Here is a 7,819-nt window from a genome sequence, read left to right on the forward strand (position 1 = left end):
ATATATACTATTTTTAAATTCTGTTGTTTTTCAATATTTTCTTAATGGTGAAAGCATTTCTGTTTAAACTTCTCTCATAGACCAGATCTATGTTTTATCAATTTTTTTATTCCAAAAATATTAATGTGCTCCCAGTTCCCTAAATTAGGGTCACTGTAACTCAGTGTTATAAAATTTTCTGCAGTTGTGCTGACGATAATAATATTGTGTTGATTTATTCTTTTGACTTTTAAGGTGTAAGTCAAACATTTTTAACTTAAAAGTATAAACATCTATTCATCTGCACAGAAAATAAATCTATTTTTTTTTAAACTTAGTTCTTAATTTATGTGTGCATATTTTTTACTTGAAAGGATGTAAATCCATACAATTTTGCAAAAAAAAAAAAAAAAAGACTTCATGTTTTCATGTTTAATTATGGTTCACTTTTGCAAGCAATGTAATACCGATTGAATTTTCACATCAGAGTTAGTGGCGCTTCAAATGGGAATTAACATGAAATTGCATCAGCACACACAGTGATTGTTGAAACAGGTCAGTATTTTGTTTCATGAGATTACATTGTTCCTAAATCTGTCTTCAGCAGTTTGAGTTTACTTAACAGCATTTTGTGGCCTATTCGAGGCAGTGTTTGGGGATTTCACGAGGAAATTGAAGAAAACCAGAATGCAGAGTTATGTTACAATGGTGTACACATTTCATGGATGCGATTTTTGAGATCCCAGTTATGTCAGTGGCCTTGATTTTAATTTATTGCAAACAAATATGCTGCTGCAAAGATTGTTGTACTGTAGGCATAAAGTGAAGTTACTTTTGTAATCTAGACATATGATGGTACAGATCTAGTACAGGTGTGTGGCTTGATGCTCCAGACATTCCCCAAGGACCAGCTTAGGTGCATGCTAGTCACTGTACCAACTGAGATGTCGAGGAAGCAGAGATTTCAATACATATTTACCACTGGACAATGCAATTTAAATAGAAGTTGTAGATTTTAGTGTGATCTATGCCATGTACCAGTTTTTTCTGAGAAAAATGAGTCTGATGTGAGTTTCAAATAAAGTGGTGGTTGTACGCAGCAGTATTACAGCAGACAGGCAACTTTCAGTACAGAGTTACAGAACTAAATTTAAGTGAAATTTATTTCATAGTTTAGATGATCAAACATGATTTTGCCATGATGATTTAATTCATTTGTGCAAATAGTGCATGCAACAACTTATACCCATGTCTGTGTTGCGGTAGATGTGGATGGATGCATCCTCATCCAAGAGGTTCCTGTTATACACTCTGCCATGCGGCTAGAGGCCTTACATTGTGACATGGCTCTGTTACCAATGATGACATACTCATCACACACCTGTGCTTCAAACTTGTGAGTCACCACTGCAATCAAGTATGAGTTAAAACATTACTTTGTGACCTGCCAACTGTTCCGAGGCTGGGAATCTGACAGCTCTTTGCTGTGTCTTACTGTCGCACAAAGAAAATATGACTATCGTTCATGGATCAAAATATTTAACTATTAATTTTTTCAGTCTCTGTATAGCCTTGGTACTTTTGGCACCAGTGCATAAGCAACTCAAAAAGGTTCAAGGAATTTAAGTATGTTTACTGTGGGAACATAAACTCAGAATTTTCTTGGTTAACTCTTGGTCACTTATTGGCTATATTCATTCGAAAAAATCTGTGTACAGTAATACCACAGTTGAAAACTGAATGAAAAGACTGTCAAGCTCTTAAAAATATGAATGAAAAGTCAGAACCTTGAGAAACACAACGGTGCTGGAGCTCAGTCTAGGATTTACAGGTAGTCAAGCCTAACTTTGATTTAAATTAGTGTTGCACTTCACATATTGCTATAATTTATACACTCTTATATGTTTTAAAGACAAAAAATGCATTGCAGTGAGTTGTGAATCTGCATGTACCTTGATTTAATCTTTTAATGAAGTTTCTGAGCACTGATTGCCAAATTAAGTCATCGTACTAGTACCACAATTCTTCATATTGACTACTTTATAATGATTCTGTTAAACGTTCATTCACTGGGAAGTTGCTTCTTCAGAAACACATCCAGAGTATGCAACGGGGTACTATTACATATTCAATATGTAATCACAAGCATCTAGTTGCATTTTATGTTTTCCGCACAGATCTTTACACATGTCACTTTACTAAACAGTGCAAGTTAGTAACAGAACAGATGGAAACCAGCAGACAGATTATTTTCATTAGTCTTGATAAGGAAACTGCTGTTATAGGATCTGAAATGAGAACTGTAAATTCTGATCACAAAGAAATAAAAATTTTGGTTTGTGGATATATTTTTTAGAAAGAAAACAGGAATTTTCATAATTTAACATTAATCAATCAACTCCACAGATAGCTGGTATTTCCTCAGTGAATTGAGGAATCGTTGCCTTTCAGGAAACCTGAAGGTTTGTTACTGAGTTTTCAGGAGGCCCTCACTGAGTCGTAAGGGTGATCAGTGTGATTAGATACAATCTTAATATTTAGTAATGTGTAAAGAGTAAAGATGGAGAAATTGCAAAGATAGTTTCAGCCAGTTTATAGAATTTCTAAACATGGTGTACAAAAAACGGTTGCCAACAAATGCTGATGTATTTTGTGTGGGTGAAATATTCAGTCCCTTTTTTTTACATTATTGTCAATAATATATTTGTACAGTGAAATGCAAAACAAACTATAATTTATTCTCAGTTGTATTGCTCGTATTCATTCGCCGGTTAAAATATTTGCAAAGATAGTGACAGACAGCAAGAGAGACAGAATCCACCTCTCTTTTGGCTTAGCATTTCATGGGTCACTGTGTTTATGGAGTTCATATTTCAGGAATAAAATTAATGTTCACAAATATTCAAGGGAAATTAATGTCAAGAAAATAGTCCCTCTCACCCCTTCCACTCACTTTTTAAATTTCTAAGTGCTGAATCTCCCAGCACCTTTTATTTTTAAGTTGGCAGGTCTGCATGTTACTTTATTTTTTTTTTTGTTATTGTGTTGTTACTGTGTTTTCTGTTGCTTTTCTTTCAGCTACTACCACAGGTTTGTCATATTTTGTACTTGTTGTAATTTTGTATGTGTTTTCCCCATGGTCACTTACAGAACCAAGTTTCGTTTCAAAATTTTTTGTGCTTCTAGACATTCAACTTAAGTTATATTAATATCAAGTCTAAATCTCTGTTGGACGATTCATATTTGAGTGATAATGCAATGCTGTAACAACTCTTTTCCATGTATCAATACTGTGATTTGAATCTATACATGCTGCTAATTTTGTCACGCTGTACCTTTAATACTGTAACAGAACAACTTTTGAATTAGTTAAGGGAGTACATTATTAATAAAAGGCTCAAAACAGAAATAGCTAAATATGCCACTGGAACATGACTGTAATTTTGAATCATGAGTGTCTTATGTACGTGCCACTGTTTTGCATACCCTTGAATATGTATATGCATTGTGGGTTGAAATATTAAATTGTTAAATGTATTATGTGGCTTGTAGCCATTTATGTCAAGTCCTTTGAAATTGAACATCATTTCATGCATAGTGGACTTTTCAGCTAAATTCTTACCCACTATGATCAAATGTATATGCTGGAACTGTGAAGTGAAAATTTAGTAACACAACTTCAGACTTTTCCTTATGTTTGTAGCTCAGACATTCAGTTAGATATTTTATTCTATTCTTAAAAAACTCTTTGTGTGATTAAATTTGTCTGGAAGAGTAAAGAAAAAGGAACTCAGTTGTCCTTCATGAATTATTTTGAATTCAGGTAAAAATACTTGGCAGGGACTGTACCTGAGCTTCTTCCCATTTCAGACCTTTGTGCATATATATATGTTTCATTCCATAACCGATCACTTCCACTTTCTTCATAAATTATCACCAGTTAATATGGAAGTAAAGGATATGGCAATGCACAGCTGGCAAAATTAGTAGCAGAATCTGAAGTAAAAATTAAAGATGAAGAAAGCAGTCTTCTGGGATTTGGCACCGTGTATATGTGGTGTTAACCGACGTTTCGGAGGAACGTATCGCCTCCATCTTCAGGGTAGAAGAAAAGGTATAAGAATTCTGCAAGCGACAAGACCGTGAGAACGGTAGAAGCAGACTGAATTCTTATACTTTTTCTTCTACCCTGAAGATGGAGGCGATACGTTCCTCCGAAACGTCGGTTAACACCACATATACACGGTGCCAAATCCCAGAAGACTGCTTTCTTCATAGTCACCGCCGTGAAAACCTCAAATCTTACAAAAATTAAAGATGATTTCCTTTCTTAGATATCAGAGAAACCTTTTCAAAATATGAAAAATAATTGAAGTTCTAAATTACATTTTACAATAAACCTGTGAATGTTTCGTTTTGTTTTAAAATCTTTTGGTATAAGTGACTTTTATTCTGAATTACAAAACAAAGATCTTCAATTTCAGACCTTAAGTTTTAGAATATTTTCCCCCAATTCCTCCCACAGTATAAGAATGAAGAGGACAAGGAAATGTTTCTTGGGGCTCCTGTTCTATGCATCACGGTACGTAATTAGTGATAACTAGGGGATCCCTTCCTAAATGACATCCTTTACAAAACACAAACATTTATATATCTGAATTTCTTGCTTTGTACAACATTCTTAACTGTTTACAATTGCCACATGTAATTTCTTTCCCTCCAACAGAAAGTTGTGTGTGTGTTCATTATTTGTATTCATGGAACTTCAAGAGCTCTTGGTACAAACTTGTCGGTTCAAATGACTGAAGACATTACAGTACAAGGATGGCATATGTTGTTGTCAATGCCCGGGCAATTTTTTAGAGTATCATATTCAACAGAAACTGATATTAAACTAGTTATATGTGTGATACATTCTGGGGGGTTGAATTTATGTCCTTACCTTATTACATCATTGAAAATGAATGATAGATCTTCTCTGAAGTATGTTTCGAGATTTGTGGTTGGCCTGTGTCTTCTGATAAGTACCACTTAATTTTTTAACGTCTCTCATTCCTTCCCTGAACTGCTGCCGGTAACAGCGAAGCTAGCAAGGCCTGTGGTCTCTCAGAGTTCATGTAGTCTCTTTCCCTTCTGCTTCATGCATTCATGATAAAAAATTGCCATAAAGTACCGAGTGATTAGAATTATTTCATGTGTTGCCATCAAGACTGCATCTACTAAGGATTACTTATAGCTTTGCAGATTATATGCATTTAGGATATTTCAATCATTAAACTGCAAAGAAATTTAATAGGGCATTTAAATATGTATGTTGCAGTGTCTCAGTCAATTTCAGCACTCTGAAGCTAATAGATAATCTTCCTGGTTTGTGGTTGGTCGAGATCTGTTTTGTGCAAAATGCTGAGGTGTGCATATCTGCAAGTCTGCTTGGAAATGGAACAGTTTAGATATTGTTGACTAGGATAACAATTCATCTCTGGTGATTCAGTCAATTTAGGTGAAATGAAAATAGGTGAACCTGATGAAACCTTTTCTTAACATAAGGCACTAGACTGATTTCAAGAAAATAATGGCTTCAATACATGTAAATGAAAATTCACGCTACAGTATCTCGTTGGTTTCCCGCAGGATACAGTCACACTCATCTGTTACACTGTGTCTGAAACATCTCTGAGGTTGCATCATCATCAGATAACACAAACTGTTGTGTCATTAGTAGATAGTTACTAGATTCAATTTTCAAATACACTGGGAACCAAAGTCATCATACTGCAAATGCTGTTGAGCACATAGGACATTTTTTATGTCCATGTTGTGAAATTCTGTAACAACAACAATCTTCACCATAATCATCATCATAATTATATCATCATTTGTTCCAGAGATCCATATTTGGCAATATAGCCCACAGATTAGAACAAGTCAAGAGAAAAGGGAGTGATATGAACAGGCTACACAGAATGAAGTATTACAAATATTCCAAAACTGAAGACATTATAGTAGGATTAAGGTGTTCTAATGATGGTGTATAAGAGTACTTGGAATTACTGGGTTTTAGGAGTTTGTCCATTGCCCAGTATTCTAAAAAGACTAGAGAACATAATATTTCAGAAATTGGATGTTTCCATCCTCAGAAAAAGGGGGGAGACATATACTGTGTTGGGTTAGGTCTTTCTAACAAACCCAACACAGTAGGTTTGCCCCCTCCCCCCCATCTAACAATGGAACAGATCCAGTTTCCGAAGCATTGTCTTCTGTACTGGTACAAGGTACCCAAGGCTGCTATGTGCCCAAAAATACAGCATTCAAACATTTGTGGCATAAATTAATCACTATAAAACTGTGATTCAGGGAGTAGGTCAATACAGAGGACCCAATGAGGATAAAGACATAGGTTGAATGGCAGTACTGAAATTGGTTGTGAGGATTTTAGCTGGAGTGAATTAGGACCTGTACTTGGACATTGCAATCAGAAGTTAATACTGTTCAAGGGCACACAATTTGTATGTGTATTTTTCTTTGAGTTGACTGATACTTTCCTGGGAGCAGTTTACCATATCCAGGGGTCTTGTGAGATAAAATAATCACCTGTTGAATTCTGAAACCTTCATATTCCATGCTTTTTGGAGTAATATTTAACAAGACCATATTTTGTTTAAAATTTGTTTCACTTTTCAAGTTAAGTGGCGATTTTAATAGTTAAACTGTTTCAAAAGTTACTGGATCGCATATCGACTTAAATTCCCTGAATTGAATTTAATCTAAATTATATTGTTTCTTATAAACACTTGAAGCTGGAGGCTTGATTTTGAAGTAGAATATGACATACATTTTGTATTACTATAGAAACAGTAAACAATGGCTCTGATAGTGTATTTCTATCTTAACCTGAGAGTGGAATCTGCCTGCAATGAGTTGGTCTACCTTTAATTATTCTGTGAGCGTGATCCCACTCCTCTTCTGTCTGCCAGCGTTCGTTATCAAACCAGTCGTAATGTCTTGGTTTATGTTCATATTCTGCTGCTGCATCTGCCGCCAGTAACACTTCAGCATTTATTTCATTCCATATTTATTTATCATTCGTCAATATTGCAACACTCTTCCATTCAACACTCAATTTTAGTTTAACATTATACACCTTGACACTACATGTTTTGGCCCCAAACGGCCATCTTCAGGTGTCTTCATATGTTACAAATATTTTATTAAATTGTGTTAAAAATGCTACACAGTCTTAGGTCGTGTTAAAATCACATGCTGTAGTTCTCTTTTAAGGTAAAACCAGATAAAATCCTTTAAAGTTTCTATTATACCCACATTATTTTAGTGCATATTATTTCACGTCACATGGGGTGTCGTCCATTTTCATAAATGTATGTCTGTCCAGGGTGTTTTGTCTCGGCAGCTTGCCCCTCACGTTCGTAGCCTACTTTTCAGTTATGACTGCCATATGCCCCTGGTTTGCGTGTTTCCTCCACAGCATGTGGTGTTGTCTTTACTGAAAATCGTTTTCATTGACCACAACTTTATCCGTGAAATAACACTTGAGGCATTGATAAGAACGTGACTGTGCTGGCTTTAAGTATTCCCATCTGGTATTGTCCATATACACCTGCAGATATGTTTGTGGGGAACAGAGGTTGAGCTCATACTTAACAGTGTTGCTTATTGTAAAGTATGCAGTACTGAGACACTATCACTTGGTACTTAAGCTGTTTATTCCTCTTCTTCCTCTCATGACATTCAGATTGCCTGTCATCATTTGGATATAATTTGAAGAGATATGATCATACATATTCTCTGATATTTGACAGATTTTGTGCTTTGGAATTTCTAT

The 7,819-nt window shown here is 35.2% G+C and overlaps 1 long non-coding RNA gene across 1 annotated transcript; it reads right to left on the minus strand.

Moving 5' to 3' along the window:
• Nucleotides 1–1,124: 1,124 nt before the first annotated feature.
• LOC117282577 lies at nt 1,125–7,122 on the minus strand. Its single transcript, XR_004513369.1, has 2 exons — nt 4,922–7,122; nt 1,125–1,386 (listed from the first exon to the last, which is right to left on the minus strand). It is a non-coding gene; the product is annotated as an uncharacterized LOC117282577 (long non-coding RNA).
• Between the last annotated feature and the right edge of the window lie 697 nt (nt 7,123–7,819).

The sequence above is a fragment of the Cryptotermes secundus genome, unplaced genomic scaffold (genome assembly GCF_002891405.2).
Source record: "Cryptotermes secundus unplaced genomic scaffold, Csec_1.0 scaffold80, whole genome shotgun sequence".
NCBI lineage: Eukaryota > Metazoa > Arthropoda > Insecta > Blattodea > Kalotermitidae > Cryptotermes > Cryptotermes secundus.